This window comes from Callospermophilus lateralis, chromosome 8, assembly GCF_048772815.1.
Source record: "Callospermophilus lateralis isolate mCalLat2 chromosome 8, mCalLat2.hap1, whole genome shotgun sequence".
Lineage (NCBI taxonomy): Eukaryota > Metazoa > Chordata > Mammalia > Rodentia > Sciuridae > Callospermophilus > Callospermophilus lateralis.
The window spans coordinates 47,337,369-47,360,822 of NC_135312.1; positions in this window are offsets into that span (position 1 = coordinate 47,337,369).

Consider the following 23,454-nt stretch of genomic DNA (forward strand, 5'->3'; position numbering starts at 1 on the left):
AGAGCATGTAAAGTCAGATCTGATGGATGTTGGTATACTAATTCTTTGATGTAAGATAGATTTTTATAGCTTCCCTGTCTACTCTGTTTCTTCAACGTGCATATGTTCCTACAAGTATAAATAGCAAAATTATACTTTTTTTTTAACTCAAGCAAACAGTTTTAAAACCATGTCGTGACAATAACTTCATCTCCTTAAAAAAATGCAACAGAATTGGAAGTAAAGAAATTGAACAAGTATCTTAAAAGGTCTTGAATAGGGTATAATCCCAGTGACCCTGGAGGTTAAGGCAGGAGGATTGCAAGTTTGCAACCAGCCTTAGTAACTTAATAAGACCCTGTCTCAAAAACTAAAAAATAAATAAACAATTAAAAAAAGGCCTTGAAAAATAGTTCAGTGATAAAACACCCAGGCTTCAATGCCCAGTACCAATAAGAAAAAAAGAAAGAAAGAAAGAAAGAAGCATGTCTAGGTATTTCACTAAAAATTTCTACTGATCACAAGCATTTTTCACAGTTTTGTCCAGCAAATAGATTCCCAACTGATTTTATTATGCTGGTGTTTTTCAACTATCAAAACAAGCAACAATACGAAAGAAAACTACAGAGAAACACTTCTTACAAATTTAAAAGAAAAATATTAACAATCAAATCCAGCTACGTATAAATAAGTTATAACATTGTTACCAAGTGGGAGGTATACCAATATGCTTCAACACTGGAAAGTTATTCCATGTAATCTAAGCCATAAGGAGACAAATAATAAAAATTAAATGATCCCATGAATTGATACAGAAAAGAAGTCCAATACCAACTCAGGATAAACCCTCTCAATAAACTAGAAACAGAAACTTTCTGCACATGATAAAAGAGCATTTATAAACAAACAATACATAGCTTAATATTTAATATTAAAAACCTGAACATGTCCCACTAAAGTCAGAAACTAGTTAAGGATATACAGTCTTATACATCCAGTTCATTAGACTTCCGAATTTTGTACACAGTAATGAATTTTTAATGTAATTTTCAAGAACAAACATACCTACAAAAAAATAAGTCTAATGACTTTATACAAAGACCCATGGATAAATATTTAACCATGATACATATTCAAAAATAATCTAATTGCTAACAACTAATAAGTTCAAAAAAAAATCTGCTTACTATGTTTCTATGATGGACTTGCAAAACTCTGTCACACAGTGTATTCTGAGAGGGCCAAGTTTCATTTCTAGTGCTTCTTCATGCTTTCAGGGAACTGTTCAACCTATGCAAGGAATTGCTAGAAGCCACGAACATTCAGGCCACTGCACAACTTAGGGCTTTGACCCACAGCCTGCTTTTCCATAAAGGTTTAGTAACCTCTTTAGATTCTTAACTAATGCCATCTGGCAGAAACAGCATTCCAAATTAGGACAGACTCGCAGCAAATCTGTACTTTAATCACTTTCTATTGCTGAAATGGCTGCATCAGTTATGGGCTAAGGGAACACCACTCAATTTGCTTAGAACTTCTGGAGAGATCTATTAAAAAATGGACAGTCACAAAGTTAGATCATGAAAACTAGTAAACACTTCTGAAATGTGCAAACATTGGCACATGTCCACAAGCATTGATAGGAAGTTAGAAAATATGATCTTACCAAAGAGACAAAATAAGGTCCCTGAGTATATCTCCAAAAGGATAAAGATAGTATGTGATCTTTCTAAGAGTTCAAAATAGCTGATATAAGAGAAACCCAGCCAAGGGATCAAAACAAACTATAAGGTAAAGTTGAACACAAAGGTAGATATTAAGAAAGGAAGAACCAAAAAAAAAAAAATACCATAGAAGATGATTGACAAACTGTCAGTAGTAAGTTATTATCCATCAACCTTGAAAGTAAATTGATTAAAATTAAAAAAATTAAAGGTGATTGAATGAATAAAGAAAAAGAAAACTGCTCTGCAACCTACAAGAAACTCGCTCCTACCTTTAATGACACAGAATGAAAGTACAGGGGTAGAAAAAAAATTCAGGTAAATGGAAAGCAAAATAGAAAAACTATAAAGGAGGCAGCAAAAAACACTATATAATTATAAAACAATAAATTCAATTATAAACGTTCACAGTCACCAAAGCATCTAAATAGGTAATGCAAAGATTAATAGAGCTAAAGAGAGAGGCACTATAATCAGATACTAGTAGGGGAAATTTCTATACCCCACTTTCAGCACTAGAAGGATAATTCAGATTAAAAAATCAACAAACATTGGACTTAGAGTGCACTCTAGGTCAAATGGATCTAGTAGACATTTAGAGAACATTCCATCTAATATGTTTTAGGACACACATTATTCTCAGCATCATAAAACACTCCCCAAGATAGACATGTTAACTTTATAAGAGAAAAGCAAATACAAACCTTTTCCAATCACAATGGTATAAAACTAGAAATCAATGACAGGAAAAACTTTGAAATGTTTACAAATACATGAAAAGTAAACAATATACTTCTTAATAACCAGTGGGCCAATGAAGAAATTAAAAGATAAATTTAAATAACTACTGACACAAATGAAAATCTGAATGAAATAGTAAAAGCCTTGAATACAGAAAAAAACTGTCCTAAGAAGTTTATAGCAATGTATGTCTACATCAAAAAGAAATAAATAGTCAAAGAGAAAAACCTAATGATACATCTTAAGGAGCCAGAAAAACATGAACAAACTAAACCCCAAGTTAGTAGAAGGAAAAAAAAAATAATAAATATGAGAGCAAAAATAATGTTTTGGTTTGGATTTTTAAAAATTTTTAATATTTATTTTTCAGTTCTCGGTGGATACAACATCTTTGTTTGTATGTGGTGCTGAGGCTCAAACCCGGGCCGCACGCATGCCAGGCAAGTGGGCTACCGCTTGAGCCACATCCCCAGCCCTTGGTTTGGATTTTTAATGTCTCATAGAAAGTTCTTGTGTTAGGTAATGCTAGAATGTTCAGGGGTGAAATATTTAGATTATGAGAATTCTAATCTCATTAATTATTAGATTAATGCAGTGGATGGATTATTAGTTTGAACAGACTCCTGGATGAAAACTGTAGGCAGGTGGGGCATGGCTGGGGGAAGCAAGTTTGCCCTTGGACTATAATCTATCCCTGGTTCCCACTCTCTGTGTCTGTCTATCTCCCCCCCTCCCTTTCTCTATCCCTCCCTCCCTCTCTATCTGCTTCTTGGTTGCCATGAGTTGACAACTTTTCTTTGCCATACCCTTCCCTTATGATATTCTTTCTCCCCACAGATCCAGAACAATGGAGTAGGCTGACGAGAGACTGAACCTCCTAGACCAAGACTGCAAAATAAACTGCCCCTCAGGTGTTTTCATCACAATGTGAAAAGCTGATTAGCGTAAATAAAGACAAAGCAATGCAAAAGATCAATAGAGTTGGTTTTCTGAGTATATTAGCAAAATTGACAAACAGTTGCACTAAAAAGAAAGAAGACTCAAAATAAGAAATGTAAAAAAAAAAAATAACTGATGCTACAGAAGTACAAATCATAATAAGATACTATTGTGAATAATTATATACAAATTAATTGGAAAATCTAGAAGTATTGGATAAATTCCTGGGTGCATACAACTTGCCAAAATTGAACTAGAGACTAATAGAAAATCTGATTCAACCAATAATGAAGCTGTGTAAGTAGTTAAAAGCCTTCCATCAAAGAGAATATTTGGAGATGGCTTCAATGTTAAATTCTACTAAACATTTAAGGGATAACTAATATTAAATTTTCTCCAAATATTTAAAAAAAATGAAAAAGAGGAAAGTTTTCAAACTCATTCTCTTAATTAAGCATCATCCTGACACCAAATACAGACAAGTGCACAGCATAAACAAAAAAAAGGAAACTACAGATTAATATCCCTGAAGAACACAGGTGTAAAACATACTAAATGAAGTACTAGCAAACTGAATTCAACAATGTATTAAACATATTATTCCCAAGACCAAAGGGATTCATTCCAGGGATGCAAGAATAATTCAACAAATGAAAATAGATAAATGTAATACATCATGTTAGGAGAATGAGAGACTAAATCCATATATTTTCAACTGATGCAGAAAAAGTATTTTACAGAATACAGCATCCCATTCTGATAAAATTTAAGAAAGTTAGTTATAGAAGAAATGTACTTTTTGCTGTTGTACTTCAACACAATAAATGTACCTCCACACACTAAAGCCCACTTATAACATACCCACTGCTAACATTGACAGAACTTACTGAAAGAAGAAATCCTGGATTTTCCTCAAAGATATAAATCAAGATAAGAATGCAAGCTTCCATCACTTCTATTCAACATAGTAATGAAAGTTCCAGCCAGAGCAACCAAGAAATATCTTTTGGAAACCTAAGGTATTAAAACTGGAAACAGAAAAACTAAATGTTTCTTGTTTGCAGATGATGTGATCTTGTGTATAGAAAATTCTATTGACTACACTGTAAACTCTTGGAAACAACAAATTCAGTAATTCTTCAGGGTACAAAATGAATGTACAAAAATCAGCCTAAGTTCTATGTCTTAATACTTATTTATCTGAAATAAGAATAATGAAAATAATTCTATTTATAATAGCAACAAAAATATAAGATATTCAGGCATAAATTTAACCAAGAAGGTGAAAGATTTATACACTGAAAATGATAAACCTACTAGTCAGGGTTCTCCTGAGGAAACAGGATAAACAGGATATCCATGTGCATGCTTATAAAAGGGACTTATAGATTGGCTTACAATGGCTGCTTGCAGACTAGACAATGAGAGGAACCAGTATATGGTCAGTCTAAGAAGCTAGAGCTTCATAACAATAGGGACCAATGATACAACTATAGTCTTTGACTGGAGGCCTGGAAAAAATAGAAGAATTGCTGGTGAGAGTTCACATTGGAAGTGAAAGATATAGAATTCTATGTGCATGGACAATGGGAGTAGCAACAGATACATCTGCTCAAGAAGAATTAAGTTTTCATCTTTTGCTCCCTCCCCACTTCTGCTTTTTCATTCTATCTGGGCCTCCAGCCTATTGGACAGTGCTACCCATATTCAAGGCAGGTCTCATCACTCAATGCTTCATCCCACATGTCAATGGTCTCTGGAAACATGCTCAAAAATACACCTATAAGTCTCTCAATCCTAGGCATTTCCTATATGTCTCTCAATCCAATCAAATTAACAATGCAGATTAACCATCATAAAAACACTGATAAAGTATTAAAGATAATAATAAAAGGAAAGATTGCTGAGAGCCATAGCCAAGTAAGAATGATGCATGGCATTTTTGGTTGTAAGGTGACACCAGCAAGCCATTGAGATGAAATGATTATGTTAAGATTTGCATTCAATTGGATATTAGACCCCTGCTGTCCACCTTGGCCTGCTATGGGACTCCTGGAGAGTTCCCATTGGTTGGGGAAGTGCGGTAGGAGGGAATTCCGGAGGAGGGATTTCCTGTTGGTGTGTGGGTCTGGGAGAACGCCGCGTGTGTGGGTTGGCATATTTCCTGGGAGCATACGGGCATTGGCAGGAGTTTCAAAAATAAAGTTTGTTCCTGTTTGAGGGGCTTGTGATTTTGTGCCCAGCCAGACTGCGGCAAAAGTTATTCTGGTGTTCTATAGATTCAATGCAATCCCTATCAAAATAGAAATTACATTATTCATAGAAATAGGAAAAATCATAATGTTGGTGTGGATCCAGAAAAGATTCCAAATAACTAAGGCAATCTTGAAGGAAAAAAAAAAAAAAAGAACAAAGAATGAGGCATCACACTGCACAACTTCAAAGTATATTACAAGGGTACTGGCATAAAAATATACACATATATACATGAGCAGATACCCCAGAAATAAATCTACACATTTTCAACCAGCTGACTTCAACAAAGGTGCCAAAAGCACACACTGGGGGAAAAAAAAAGTTTCTTCAATAAATGCTGTTGGGAAAATTGGACATCCATGTGTTGAAGAATAAAACTAGATATGTATCTTTCACCATATAGAAAAAATAACTAACTCAAAATGGATTAAAGCTTTAAATGTAAGACCAAAGATAATCAATGACTTTGAACAAAATATTACCTATTAACCTAATTATGGGTCAGATTTTTAAAAATTTTAGCATTATTTATTCCATCTTCAATAATCTTTCTTTCTTCGTGTACCTCTAGTTATCTGACCTAAACTATTTCACCCTTGATTAAAAAAATATTTTTAGTTTCAGTAGAGATATCCTGATGAAGAACTTTCTGCTTTTGTCCATTTTCAAAAGTCTTTATTTCTTCTCCACTTTTTAAAGATATTTTTACCAAATACAGAATTGTAGGTCTTTAGTTGTTTTGTTTTCAACTCAGTAAATTTTTCCACTCTTGTATTTGCATGATTTCTTATTAGAAGTCTAATTTATTTTTATGATTTTTATTTTATAGGTAAGGTATTTTTGTACTTTTCTCTCATACCTTCAACTTTTTTCCACTTTATTCATAATTTGAGTAACAAACCCCAAGACATAGAGATTTTATATTTATTTGGTGTTTTTTAATTTAATAGAACTGTGATATTGTGTGGTTTTAATTTTGGAAATTTCACCACCCCTCATTTGTTCAAATATTTCTCCCATTTAAATCTCTCTTCATTTTTATTCTGGTATTCCACTTTTAAGCAAAATTGATTTTCTCCTTGTACTGCACATGAATAGTTTCATTCATTATCAATATTCCCTGCCAGATTGATATAATTGATGAATATGCATTAACACATAATAATCACTCAATGTCATGTCCATAGTTATGGATCACTCTTAGTTTAGCACATTCTATGGATTCAGATGAATATATGATGATACACAGCCATTATTATAGTATTATAAATATTTGCACTGCCTCAGTAATCATCTTTCCTCTGTCCATTCATTCTTCCCAACCTCCTCAACTTTTGGCAGCCACTGAACCTTGTACTATCACTGTATTTTTACCTTTCAGGAATGTCATATTGGAAAAAGTGAAGAATTCAGAATTTTTCAAATTAGCTTCTTTCACTTAGTAATATGCAAATTAAATTTCTCCATGTCTTGATCATTTATTATGTTTAATATTATATATTAATCCATTCTCAGGTTATACCAGTTTTGTCCATTCATTTACTGGAGGATATCTTAGTTTCTTCCAAGATTTGGTTAAGCATCCCTGGGTTCAATTTCTGGTATCCTACCACTAAAAAAAAAATGCATATATAATGTACACTATCAAGAAACAACCTTAGCAGGGTGCAGTGGCACCTGCCTATAATCCCTACTACTCAGGAGGCTGAAAGAGGAAGATAAACAGTTAAAGGCCAGCATGGAAATCTTAACAACATAATCTCAAAATAAAATAAATGGCTTGAGATGCAGCTCAGTGTTTTTCTGGCATGTGTGAGACCATTGGTTCAATATGCAGTACCATAACTTTAAAAAACCCTAATGTAACCATGGATTTGGGTTTTAGCAATATGGCAATATATAACCATGTAACGTATCAAATATATCACTCTGGTAGAGAATATTGATAGAGAAAATGACAGTGAGTAGGGTAAAGGTGGTTGTAGGGATTGCATGCAAACTAATTTCAGTTCCATTTTGTTGTGAACATTAAAATAATAGCTGTTCTAAAAGTAAAGCCTATTAAAATAAAGTACATGACAAATAAACGTCATTGCTTATACTGAGAAATCTTTAAAGAAAACTTTCTATAAACATAATTTCATTAATATATGAAATTTAAAGATTTCAATAATAAAATTCAATGGCTCTAATAAAAGTAATATAAACCATTTATTATTAGAATATCTATAATTATGAAATGTCACTATAATAGTACAATAACAAAAATCTAATGGTTTAATTAACAGCATTAAAGGGAAGTATGCCTTTTAGATGATATGTATTTAGCATATAAAATATCCAGATATTATTAGAAATTCAATATTGTTATAAATAGATTAGATTCCATTACATCAAATCTGCAAATGTTGATTATTTATATATTTTTAAGCAAGTGAGTAGGAATTTTAGTAAAAAAGAAAGTGTGAGAGAAAGATTCAGAACTCCTGGTGTCAAGCATAAATAAATAAAGAGTGCCTGTTTATTTGTTAAGCAGAATCTTCATAGTTTAATGTTCTCAAGTTATTTGCATCAACCTTATCATACAAGTTTTCTTAATATGCCTCTTTCTCCATATCTAGAGAAAGGGATACTGACTGCTCTTCAGTTTTTTTTTTTCAATCAATCTTTATGTTGGAAAAGCCTTGAAAAGTAGGGAGAGTATCTACCAATAAGTAAATGACTAGCACACTAACTGCATGGTTTCATAAAGACAGTGTCTGCAAGTACAGCAAAACCCAGGCATACTGCTCATTTAAATAGATTAAGAGTCCCTAAAATTGAGTCTTCCTTCCTGTAATATACACTTTCTGGTAGCATTTGGCCATTTAGCATTGTCCTCTGGAAGCTGGGTTATGGGGAACTTTAAAAAAAATGCCAATGTTTTGGCAACTGTTATTATATAATAAACTTCCCCTGACTGAGAAGTTGTGTGTTCTACTAACATGCAATAAAATGTGTCAGAATAAACCTCTTGGCTTAAAAATAGGCAAAATAAAACAAAAACAAACAAACAAAAAAACACAAAAAGCCTTTACAGCTGCTGACAATGTAATGGTAAATTAATTATATTAATGACTTATTATAAAGCTAATAATATAGATAATTAAATCTGTAAATCTGCTTTGCAAAAATATATAAGCCATGTGTAGTAAGAATAGTACAACATCATCTTAGTCATATCGAATTTAAAGAAGTTGATTCATAGAAGTTTAGAGGTTACCAGAGGCCAGGGAAAGTGGAAAGGAGAGAACCAAGAAGGAGATATCAATGAGTTCTGAGTTACGGATATACAGGAGTGAAAGCAATTCTGATATGCTACTACACAGAAGGGCAACTTCAGATAATGATAATACACTATATATTTTTAAAAAGACAAGAAAAAGTGATACTGAATGTTTTCACCATAAAGGAGTGTTAAATGAAAGCATCACCAACAGAGTAGACCACTTGGATGATAGGACATCAGACAATAAAGAGAAAATATATAATCTTGAAAAGAACATAGACCACACAGTGATAATGGTAAGAAACCATGAGCAGAACGTTCAAGAAATATGGGACAGCATAAAAAGACCAAATTTAAGAGTTATTGGGATAAAAGAAGGCATACAGGTCCAAACCAAAGGAATGAACAATCTATTCAATCAAATAATATCAGAAAACTTTATAAACATAAAGAATGAGTAGGAAACCCAAATTCAAGAATCCTACAGGATGCCAAATGTAGAAAATTACAACAGATCCACACCAAGGCACATAATAAAAATGCCAATATACAGAATAAGGAGAGAATTTTTAAAATTTAAAGGCCATGAGAGAAAGGAATCAGATTGCATATAGGGATAAACCAATTAGGATAATGGCAGACTTTTTGACAGAGACCCTGAAAGCTAGAAAATCCTGAAACAACATATATCAATCTCTGAAAGAAAATGGGCGCCAATCAAGAATCTTGTATCCAGCAAAATTAAGCTTTAGATTTGAAGATAAATTAAAAACCTTCCAGGGTAAACAAAAGTTAAAATAATTTATAGCTAGAAAACTGACACTAAATAACATCCTTGGAAAAATATTCCATGAAGAGGAAATGAAAAATAACAATCAAAATCCACAGAGGGAAGTAGTAACCTAAAGAAAAAAAACTAATTAAAGAAGAAAATCAAGTCAAGTTAAATAACAAAAATAAACAAATGTGGCTGGGAATGCAAACCACATCTCAATAGTAAGCCTGAATGTTAATGGCTTAAACTCACCAATCAATAGATATAGGCTATCAGATTGGATTAAAAAAAAATCCAACAATTTGCTGCCTCCAGGAGACTCATCTGGTAGGAAAAGACATACACAGACTGAAGGTGAAAGGTTGGTAAAAATCACACCACTCACATGGACTGCAGAAGCAAGCAGGAGTTTCCATCCTCATTTCAAATAAAATCGACTTCGAGCTAAAGTTAATCAAAAGGGATAAAGAAGGACACTATATACTGCTCAAGGGAACCATACACAAACAAGACATAACAATCATAAATACATATGCCTCAAACAATGGTGCAGCTATTTTCATCAACCAAATTCTTCTTAGAGTCCAAGAGTCAAATTGACCTCAACAGAATAATCTTGGGTGACTTTAACACACCTCTTTCACCACTGGATAGATCTTCCAAACAAAAGTTGAATAAAGAAACTATGGAACTCAACAATATAATCAATAATTTAGACTTAACTGACATATATAGAATATTTTAACCTGCATCAAGGGGATACACTTTCTTCTCAGTAGCACATGGATCCTTCTCTAAAAGAGGCCATAGAATATGCCACAAAGCAACTCTTAGCAAATGCAAAAAAGTAGAGATCCTACCATGCATTTTATCAGATCATAATGGAATGAAATTGGAAATTTCAAAAATTTCAAATAAATTTCAAAAAATTTCAAAAAATTTCAAATAAAAAAATTACTCCAATACCTGGAAACTAAACAATATGCTACTGAGTGAAAAATGGGTTGCATAACACATCAAGGAGATTAAAAAATTCTTAGAGGTAAATGAGCATATTGACACAACATATCAAAATCCCTGGGACACTATGAAAGCAGTACGAAGAGGAAAAATCATTACACAGAGTTAATTCCTTAAAAGAAGAATAAGTCAACAAATAAATAACCTCATATTATATCTCAAAGCCCTAGAAAAAGAACAAATCAAAAGCAAAAACAGTAGAAGGCAAGAAATAATTAAAATTAGAGCTGAAATCAATGCAATTGAAACAAGTGAAAATATTGACAAAAAGTTGGTTTTTTGAAAAAATAAATAAAATTGACAGACCTTTAGCTACACTGATGAAGAGAAGAGAGAAAAACTCAAATTACCAGTACAGGTAATGAAAAAGGTAATATCACAACAGACACTACAGAAATACAAAGGATAATTAGAAACTATTTGAAATCTTATACTCCAATAAAAATAGAAGATATTGAAGGCATCGACAAATTTCTTAAGACATATAATTTGACCAGATTGAACCAGGAAGATATGCACAATTTAAAGACCAATATCAAGTAATGAAATAGAAGACGCCATCAGAAGCCTATGAACCAAGAAAAGCCCAAGACTGGATGGATACACAACCAAGTTCTACAAGAACTTTAGAGAAGAACTAATACCAATATTCTCCAACTTATTTCAGGAAATAGAAAAAGAAGCAGCACTTCCAAACTCATTCTTTGAGGCCAATATCACCCCTGATTCCCAAACCAGGCAAAACATGAAAAAGTCTGTGCACCACAATCAAGTGGGATTCATCCCAGGGATGCAAGGTTGGTTCAACATGCAGAAATCAAAAAATGTAATTCACCACATCAATAGACTTAAAGATAATAATCATATGATCATCTCAATAGATGCAGAAAAAGCATTTGGCAAAATAGAGCACCCCTTCATGTTCAAAACACTAGAAAAACTAGGGATAACAGGAACATATCTCAACATCATAAAGGCTATCTATGCTAAGCCTTAGGCCAACATCATTCTAAATGGAATGATAAATTGAAGGTATTCCCTTTAAAAACTGGAATAAGACAGAGATGCCCTCTTTCACCATATCTATTTAACATAGTTCTTGAAACATTGGCCAGAACAATCAGATGAAAGAAATAAAAGGATACTGTATAGGAAAAGAAGAACTTAAATTAGGACGATTTGATGACAATTTGATTCTATATCTAGAACACCAAAAAGCTCCACCAGAAAACTTCTAGAACTAGTAAATAAATTCAGCAAAGTAGGAGGATAAAAAATCAACACCCATTAATCAAATGCATTTCTGTATATCAGTGACAAATCATCTGAGAGAGAAATGAGGAAAACTACCCAATTTACAATAGCCTCAAAAAAAAAAAAAAGATTGTAATCAACTTAACAAAAAAGGTGAAAGATCTATACAATGAAAACTACAGAACCCTAAAAGAGAAATCCAAGAAGACCTTAGAAGATGGAAAGATCTACCTTGCTCTTGGATAGGCAGAATTAATATTATTAAAATGTCCATATGACCAAAAGCACTATACAAATTTAATGCATTTCTGATCAAAATCCCAATGGCATTCCTCATATAAATAGAAAAAGCAATTATGAAATTATCTGGAAAATAAGAGATCCAGAATAGCTAAAGCAATCCTTAGCAGAAAGAGTGAAGCAGGTGGCATCACTATACCAGATCTTAAACTATACTACAAAACAATAGTAACAAAGATAGCATGGTATATAGCCTCAAAACAGACTGGTAGACTGGAGAAATGATAGCCTTTTCAACAAATATTGCTAGGAGAACTGGAAATCCATATGCATCAAAATGCAATTAAATCCCTATTTCTCACCATGCACAACACTCAACTCAAGGTGGACCAAGGACCTAAGAATTAAACCAGAGACTCTGAGTCTATTAGAAGGAAAAGTAGGCCCTAAATTTCATCATGTGGGACTGGGCCCAAACTTCCTTAATAAGATTTCTATACCACAAGAATTAAGAGCAAGAATCAATAAAAGGGATAGATTCAAACTAAAAGTTTCTTCTCAACAAAAGAAATGATCTTGAGGTGAATAGAGAGCCTGCATCTTGGGAGCAAATTTTTGCCCCTCACACATCAGACAGAGCACTAATATCTAGGGTATATAAAGAACTCAAAAAGCTAAGCACCAAAAAACAAATAACCCAATCAATAAATGGGCCAAGGACCTGAACAGACACTTCTCAGAAGAGGATATACAATCAATCAACAAATATAAGAAAAAATGTTCAACATCTCTAGCAATTAGAAAAATGCAAATAAAAACTATGCTAAGATGTCATTCCAGTCAGAATGGCAGCTATTATGAAGACAAACAACAATAAGTGTTAGAGAGGATGTGGGGCGGGGGAAAGGTACACTGATACATTACTGGTGGGCCTGCAAATTGGTACAGCCAATATGGAAAGCAGTATGGAGATTCCTTGGAAAACTGGGAATGAATCCACCATTTGACCCAGCTATCCCTCTCCTCTGTCTATCCTCAAAGGACTTAAAAACAGCATGCTACAGGAACACAGCCACGTCAATGTTTATAGCAGCACAATTCACAATAGCTAAACTGTGGAACCAACCTAGATGCCCTTCAATAGATGAATGGATTAAAAAATGTGGCATATAGAATGAAATATTACTCAGCAATAAAAGAGATTAAAATCATGGCATTTGCAGGTAAATGGATGGCATTGAAGAACATAATGCTAAGTGAAGTTACCCAATCACACACACAAAAAATGCCTAAAGTTTTCTTTTATATAAGAAGGCTGATTCTTAGTGGGGTAGGGAGGGGGAGCATGGGAAGAATAGAAAGGGCAGAGGGGTGGGAGGATATTGTAGGAGGCAGGGGCTTAGCAAAGATGGTGGAATGTGATGGACATCATTATCCACAGTACATGTATGAAGACATGAATTGGCATGAACATACTTTATATACAACCAGAGATATGAAAAACAGAGATATGCTGTATATGTGTGATAAGAATTATAATGAATTTTGTTGTCATTTATTTTTTAAAAATCAATTAAAAAACAAAAAATTAGAACAAATAAATATTTTTTAATGCAATAAATAAATAAATAATATTTTAGATATTAAAAAAGAAAATAAATTTAATTTAAAAACTAAAAAAATATGTTATATGTTGAAATGAATATTAAAGGCCACAGAATACTATAGTAACATTATCCAATGTATGTACACATTTGTACTCCTGAAGACCAGAATGGCACTGGGTTGTTGCTAAGGCTCATACTACTATAGGCTCTCTCTTCCTATAGGAGACTCACATTTCAGCAGTTATTTGTGATGTTAGCTGGAATAGAAGTCTAGCAGACTGGAGTTCATGATTTTTTCAGCCTTGGAGCTATTTCAGAGATTTCATCCATAGAGAGGTTTGAGGATTGGTACTATTGGAATCCACCCAGTGTGAGATTTCACCAGTTTAGCGCTAAATTCTTAGGCAAAGTTTTATGCTTTAACTATCCTGTCCTACCTCCAGCAAATAGTCTTATGCCATGCTAACAAAGCTGGGATTGTGTTTAGGAAATAGACCTTGAGTCATCTACTATGATGATAAACTGTGTCATGCCTGAGTCTCATAGCCAGAAAGTTCTGCAAAGTCTCTGGGATACACTGAGTCCTATTCTGGAAGTAGTGGTACTGCAGGCTCAAATATGAGTCTATATCATTAGAATGTAAGTCTCTTCTGCCTGATGCTTGGCCCCTTCTAGAGGTCAGTCTGTGAACATTGGAAAACAATAGCTGTGTAAACTTTATCACCAAAGCTGGTATTAATCAGACTCACCCCTGAGTTTCATAGCCACAGGGGCCTGTGAAGTCACAGGAAGTTGGTGGGTGTAACAAAGCCCTCTCCAAAGCTGGAAGAGATGCTGCAGAAATTCCAGTATGTCCTGGATGTTCACAGATCTCCCCCTGATGCCAAGCTTGTCTAGAGGCTTTGTTGAGATCTGACATGCATTTGGGGTCTTTGGGTTTTATTGGGTGGTTGTTCTCACTGAAATGGGCCAGGAACTAGGCTATCAGACCGAGTCCCATCCTAGCTTTCCTGACTTGCTTTCCCTTGGGTGGAGTCCCACTCCTCACTTTGCTACTCAAGTTTGGAGGAGGAGTAATGAAGGTAGTCTTCCAGCCATCAGGCCTAATGCAGTTCTAGGGCTCTGCCTGCAAGTATTAACCGGGCAGTATAGGTCATACTGCCTAGTGCAGTGTTTTAATATGGCGGTTGTGGTACTGAAGATCAAGTCTAAGGCACATATTAATTCTCTCCCCTCCCTTCAGCTGGAAGCATCTCTGTCTGCACTGTCTGTCTGCACTGTCTGTCTGTCTGAGTTGCTTGGATTTGTGGAATGGGTGATACAGGCAATTCTTTCCTTCCTGCCTTTTCAATATATCTTTGTGTTTTATTATACTTCAAGCAGGCACTACGGTCTCTCACCTGATTTCCTTCACTCTTGTGCTAGTACTTTGGTGTATGAACAGCTGTTCAACTTGGTGTGTCTCTGTGGAGACACCTCATAGGATTTCACACAGCCACCACCTTGCCCACCCCCTAGTAAAGAAACTTGTAAAAATGGAAGGACAGGATTTAGAATTAAAACTTCCCCTGGTAGCCTTCTTTTTACACAGGCTGGGAGAATAGCTAAGACACATTTCTAAAGCTTTTGAACAGATAATTACTTATTCTGATATCCCAATATTATTGTTTTACACCTAAATAGCAGATCTTACTCTTAAGAGCCGGCTCCATTTAAAATTATAAAGTGCATGTCTGAACTTTTGACACAGACATTTTTAAAACTTAGTGAAATAGTTATTGCTATAAAATTCACAAGCTCGGATGCTTTTCCTGTTTAGAATTTTTAAAAGCTTGCTTTCTTTCTTTGTGTGGAAAACCCATTCATGTTTGACTTCTTTGAATTTTCATTACTATTAATTATACCAGTGCAGTATAGACATATCTTTTCTGGTGAAGTGTTGCCACTTGTGACAAGCAAAGAGTGAAATAACTAAATTTGTTTCCTAAATTAATGAGTTTGATTTTTCTTCTGATTACTTGTTATGACTGTAGTTGTCATATTTTGTATGCTGACAGTTATTATTATATTGAAAAGAATATCTGAACAAATGTATTAATCAAGACTTTTTGCTTACCTATAAGTCTTTTGTGTAAAGAGAGGTAAAGCATGTTATGATACATTTCATTATCTTTTCCTTATTATTGAACAATTGAACAGTCAGTACTTATGTGCCTTTTTGAAAAGTAAGACCATAAAAGCAGTGTCAAAATAATATCCTCCACCATATTTTCTTTGTGTTAAAGTTTCACTTCATAATTGAATATATTGAGAAAGATACAACAACAAAAATTTAATTCTGTTTGGGTAGCATTTTATTTTGAATCACAATGTTTCAAATAAATTTTTAAAATAAAAGGCAATTAGTGAAAATTACAAAGGATTTTTTTTCCCAAAATGCCACAGCAGATAATCCCTCTGATATTTTGTCGTTATGATGACATAAGTCAAAATACTAAATTAATTGACTGGGGTCATGTTGCCTGTGCATTTGGCAGTTCAAGGATCTCAAATTCTTCTACTCCATATACCAGGATTTTTATTACTCTGTAATTTTTATTTTAAAAATACCCTCTAACTGTATACTTCTACGTGTGTGTGCATGTGTGCGCGCGTGCGTGTGTGTTTTTAATGAATTTTCAGTCAAGCTTACAAAAATGTGTCAGTATCTGTCAGGCCATTCAATAGATTATAAGTAGAATGTACTTCAATGTTTACCCATTTCATTTACAACTCATATCTTATATCAAGATGTGCCATGAGCTATTTTCTTTTATTTCACCTCCATTTTATTCATGGTCCTTTTAATCTGCTTTGTTGTTGTTGTTGTTGTTTGTTTTATTTGTTTTCTTTAGCATAGCAACACTGACAACTTCCTATGGAAAGAAAAGGGATGTGATAATACAACACTGATCTTAGAGAGAGACAATCCATAGCAAGCATTATTTAAAATATATCTCCCTATTCAAAGTAATAAAATCAACTGTAATGTTGCTTGTAATATGCTACAAGCAAGACTGCCAAAGGTTTTCCAAATTCATAAACCCATTTTGGTTTTGTATTAGGTTTGGCTATGAAGAACGAGAGCACAGACGAGGTTTTTTTTTTTTTCTTTTTCTTTTTTTTTTTTTAAGCAATGTATTAGGGGAGAGGCCTAAGGAGAAATTGAGAAAAGGAACCAGGGTGGCAGACAGGCCAAGAAACTAAGAAAAAATATGGCCTCGAGTAGTTTCAAGCCTGAGGCCATATTCTTCCAATTATGGAATAGTTTGAAATACAAATTACATCAAAGAGTTATGCCCACCTTTAGAACAGCTTTTGAATCATATGACAATTGATAGTTGGCTGAAGATGTCCCAGTATATATGTGGAATACATCTTTATAAGCATTATAGCTCCCATTTGGCTAACAGCTATTCTTCAGGAAAGGCAGAAGCTATGAGTTTTCATTAGAAAACAATTAGAGCAGTTGGAGTATGGTTGACATAGGTGATAAGGAATTTTGCTGGGCACCAGTAACATGCACTCCAGCCTACATCCTATATATGATAGAGATAATTGCAAATATTAAGTGACATACTCAAGATTATGATTTTCCAGGTTCATGGGCTTATGGTTTGCAACAATTCTGAGGGAATATGCTAGAACAAAATTAGTGAGACAACCTTTTTTAAAAAAATTATTTCTTTGTTCTAATTAGATATATATGACAGCATAATGCATTTCAATTCATTGTACACAAATGGAGCATTTCTCTGGTTGTACACTATGGAGAGTTACACCATATGTGCAGTCATACATATACCTAGGGTAAAGATGTCCATCTCATTCCACCATCTTCCTTCCCCCTTGTTCCCTTCCCTGCCCTTCCTCCCCTATACTCAAGAGAAAATTACTCAGAATTAAAAGATAATAAAATTACGGAATTTTTCAGGTAAATGGATGCAGTTGGAGAATATCATATGAAGCAAAGTAAGCCAATCCCCCAAAAAACAAAGGATAAATGTTTTCTCTGGTAAGTGGAAAGTGGATGCTGATCCATAGTGGTTGGCGGGGGTGGAGGAGACAAACTTTTGACTCCGAAACTCCAGTTGTTTTCAAGGCCTTGACAGGAGTGAATGTGTGTGTGTGTGTGTGTGTATGTACACACACACACACGTATATATGTATTTCTTAGAGTGATTGACTCAAACAGTTTTGGATGCTAAAAAATCCTACGGCAAGCTATTGAACCAGGGAAGATGGTAAAATTAAGTCCAAATCTGAAGGCCTAGAACCACAGAATCAGGGGAGTTGATGGAACTGTGATCATGTAACTTTTGATATAATTCAGTCTGAGTCAGAAATACTAAGAATCTGGATATATATGTATTAACTATTTTCTTTATATGTTTCTTAAACATTTTCATCATTCCCCAAATAAAATTCTGTGCCAATTAAGCAGTTGTTCTCCATTTCTCCCATTTCTATCCCTATTCAATAATCTGTTTCTGTGAATTGATTTAGTCTCAATATTTCATATAAATGAAATTTTACAATGTGTGACTGTTTATGTCTGGTTAGCTTCATTTAAAATAATTTTTCAAGGTGGATCCATATTATAGCACTTGTCATTCCTTCATTCTTTTTTGACTGAATAATATTAATTTTTTGTGCATAGTGCAATTAGACAATCCATTAACAGTTGATGAGTATTTAAGATATATCACCTTTTAATCTGTTTTGGATAGGCTTCTATGAACATTTGAGTACATTTGGCTGTATTTATAGGAGAATTTCTGAGTCATGTGGTAAATCTGTTTAAATTTTGAACAACTTCTGAACTGGTTTGCCCTGAGTGTGCTACTTTATGTTCCCACCAAATATATACAAGGATCCAATTTTTGTGCATCATCTTCAGTTTTTACTTTATTTGTTTATTAGTACTATTAATGTGTTGCTGTAAATCAAATCTGGGATCTTATAAATGCCAGTCAACTGTGTTAATACTGATCTACATCTCCAGATTCTTATTTTCCATCTTAAAAAATTACAGCCATCCTAGTGAGCATGAAGTGGTATTTCCTTAATATATTGATTTGCATTTTGCTAATGAGCTATGATGTTGAACATATTTTTGTATATATATTAATGCATCTTCTTTGGAACATTGTCTACTCAAGTTATTCACTCCTTTTATAAAATATTCAATTATTTGCCTTTGTGTTGTTCAGTTCTAAGGGTTATATATGTACTCTGGATACTGTTAACAGATACATGATTTACATATATTCCTCTCATTCTGTTATTGCAAAAGTTGCCATTTCACCTTGTCAATCTTTCAATGAATTTTTAAAAAATATAATTATGATGAAGTATAATTTATCCTTTTTTGTCTAGACTACTAGTATCATACAATTATATTTAGATGTCTTTATCTGTCTTTGGTACCTGTGTAATATAGGACTCATAATGAAAGAGTTTTTCTATTTTGTGGGGAAGAGTTTAAGGATAATTGGTATTAAATACTGGTCTTTGGTAGCATTCACTATCAAAGCTATCAGATCTTGGCTTTTCTTTATTAGGTATTAGCATTCTGTGAAAAAGAGAATTGGAATCAATAGAAGATAGGCTATCTATCTCTCCACATATTGACGCTAATAAGATATTGTTTATACTATTATTATAGGGACTGTGAAGTTTTAAGATCTGTAATCACAAACTAGATACCCAGGAGAGATGATGCTATAGTTTCCATCTACAGTAAAGGGTCTGAGAACCAGGACAGGTAATGGCAAAAGTTATAGATTGAGTTTGAGTCTGAGTCTGAGTCTGAAGGAAGACAAATTTCCTAGCTTAAAGACATTTAATCCAAGAGCATTCACATTGGCTCTATCCACATTGTAGAGGGCAATTTCTTTTACTCAGTTTGCCAGTTCAAATGTTAATATAATTTAAATATGTCTTCATAGACACATATAAATTGTGTTTGACTGGTATTTGAGTACCCTATGGATCAGTGAAGGTAACACATGAAGTTAATCATCACTTGTAGGATAGTGTTGTTGCCTTTCATTGAACTGGTAAGTTAGATCAATGGCAGGAGTAGCAGTTAGATTGGCCTTGGTGAGACAGAGGCCAATGCTGTCAGGTCCATGCACGACCTTTATTTCCTCTACAATTTCTATTTCTATTAATGTGACACTCAAGTGCTGATAATTGTAGTGCGTTGATGTCTTGTCCACTTAGTTATTTAGTGCCTCTTCTGTAACAGCTATTTTCTTGTTGAAATTCTCTTGTGACATAAATAGTCTTACACTTATTTTGCTCACCCTCCTTTCATTTCATTTCCCTCCCTGTAGTTCTCTTTTTCTTTCAATCCTGATTCTTCAAGGTGATTTGTCATCCAGTTCATCCATTCATCCCCTGGGATTTGATGCCCATCCTTAGGGTCATTTATTTCTTAGCAGAAAGTAGGTTACTGGAAATACAGTCCAAAGTTTTACATTGCATTGATTAGCCTCATCATTGTCTTCCAGAGTCATTCTTATATGGGGTTGAAAAGCAATCCAGTTCATTTTTTTGGCATCTTTTTGAATATAGAGCTGATAGTTTAGAGAAGAAACTCTGAATATTTTATTCTTTTTTATAAAATAGAAAGTTATTTCTCATAATTTTGGGTTTCAAGAAGTCCAATATTTTTAGGATTTTTATATTTGCTCTATTTAGATATACATGACACTAGAGTGTATTTTGACATATTGTGCATGTATGGAGTTTAAATTATTCTAATTAGGATCCCACACCATGACAACCACAAGAGTGGGATTCTAATTGGATATTTTACTCTTAATCAACTTAATCAGAGGGAATTTATTATAATGTTATAGATTTGAGATGTGGAAGAAATTTATTTGCATCGGTGTAGGGAACTTGGACATCTGAATGGCTAAGTATAGCATTTACTGTCTCATGATAATATTTTAAAATGTACTGCTTCTGGGTTTGCTTGGTTTATTACTTGTTATTTCAGATATTATTCAGATCATAACCAGATAAGTTGCCACATGCTGACTTGATAACCCTTTGTTAGATGTTCAGGTTTTACCAAAGTCCAATGGCTTACAGGAATTTATTCTTCAAAACAATTTACAGAGTTGTTCACTATAAACAGCATATACTTCTTTGAAAATATGATGGGGTGTTTTCTATAACTCTCTTATGATTTTGAAATGACTCTATATAATATCTTTCTTGCCTATACCGTATCTTTTCCATACAGATCCCTGTTTCCACGGGTGTAATGGACTGCTGCATCATGGTTGTTTCAATGACTTGTTTCATTGAAATGTACACATCTTTCTTCTCTTAAATCCCATCAAAACTAAAATATATCCATGTCACCTTGTCAATGTGACATGTTGTATGTCCATCTCAAAATATGTTTGGGAAATTCTGAAAAAGTTACTTGTTTAGGTCCAAAGACTCAGAATGTATAATGTTATAGAGACCTTGGCCTTTCCTTTTATTAACTGGCCTTCTACTTCAACCAGCAGACCACAACTATATTCTGGTACCCTTCGTGTCTCAATATATCGTGTGCTGCTATTATAGAACACCAAGGAGTGAGTACTATATAATGAACAGAAATTTATTGTCTCACAGTCTTGGGGACTGAGAAGTCCAAGATTGAGGAGCAGGCATCTGGTGAGGGCCTCCTTGTTTGCATCACCCCATAGCAGAGGGGCAAAGGGAGGGCATGTAGAGAACAAAAGGGGGATAAACATCCTTTTATAAGCAACTCACCCCTCAATAATGGCTTTAGTCTGACTATACTATTTCATTAGAGATTCAGTTTCCATCACTTTTTTTTTTCAGGCACACCTTCAAACAATAGTATTAGAGATTAGTGATAAATTAGTCCCTGTAACCATAAATTATTATTTTATAATGGGGAAATTTTCTTTTTCCATTGAATGGCTATCTGAAAAAGGACTATAGATCCCTTTGGAAGAACTAAAAGAATTATAATCCCTATTTTTTTCTGGTTTTTCAGGGTATGTCTCTTCAGTAAATAGGTTCTTGACTAGGCTTAGAAATTGAGCAAGTGTTCATCAATTTTTATTAGACTAGCCGACATGGATCTATTTTCATCATTTTTTAATCTTTTTTGGAATGCAATCTTCTGTCAGTTGTCCATTTCTTTGTCTCTTAGCAACACTGTATTCTATTATTTCTTCCTATACGTCCATTGATGTTGGGCATTCTTGTCTTCCTTTCTAAATTTTTGACTATTAGAGTGTCCATGCTTTTGCATACTTTCCAGACACAGCATAGAGACAATGGCCAAAGGCATGGAACTAAATTCAGAGAAACTTGGGCTTGAATCTGGTTTATATCATTCACTAACTGCTTCATCATTAACTAACTCAGCAATCATTTAGTAATGTAGTCATCACTTAATTTTTTGAATCCTTAGTTTACGTAACTTTAAATTTAAAATACTAGTTGTCTTAATTCAGTCTGCTCTGACAATTGTACCATAGACTAAGTGGATTAAAAAACAAACATTTAGGGACTGGTATTGTGGCTCAGCAATAGAGTGCTCGCCTAGCATGTGGGAGGCTCTGGGTTCGATCCTCAGTACCACATACAGATAAAAAAAAAAAAAAAAAGATATTTTGTCCAACTACAACTAAAAAATAAATATTTTTTAAAAAACAAACATTTATTGCCATTCTAGATAGCAGTACCAACACATCCAAGTGTGTGTCCTCACACACTTCCTGGTTTTTAGACATCCCTCTTATTACTGTTTTCTCCCACAGGGGAGCACATTCAACTCTCTTTTTTTAAGGATACTAATCCTTCTTATGTCCATTTTCTGGGCCTAACCATGTCCTAAGTGCCTTACCTCCTAATATCATCACATTGAGGTTTATGATTTTATTATTGAACTTAGTGAATACAAACTTCAATCCATAACCCTAGTGCATAGATCACAGAGTTATAATGAAGATTGAATAAGTTCTTAGAGCTTAAATGTAATTATTAAGATATAATATTTTATATAAATATATTTAAATGTGACTTATATTTGAAATAAAATTTATTAAAGTTTAGTAGGAATCAAATACAACTTCAAAGTTTTAAAATGAATATAGAGAAAGAATATCTGGTATTATACTCTCACTATATACAGGAACATTTGTTATTTTCTTTTGTAATGGAAAGATGTATGCAACTTTCTTATTACAAAAAAAAATTACCCAAGTCTTTCTCAATTTAAATAATTTTATTTTCCTGTAACAATAAATCTTATTAAATCTTCTTGAGTCAAACCTTTATTTGATTTATGAAATGGAAGAAATCTTGGGTAGTATCTTTCCATTCTCAATGTGCTAATGAAATAATACCTGTCAGAGAAGAAATGTAATAGCTTTTTTGATTTTAATTATTTCTTAATAATGAGTCCATAAAATCTAGTAATAATCTGTAATTTGAAACCTGCGACACATATCCCTGAAATCATTCTAAAATTATATTTCAAGTAGGTTATTATTCAGTAAAAGTCTACCACTTTCTCTTATTTCTTCTGTGAAGTTACTTATTTCTTGTGTTTTAAAATATTTT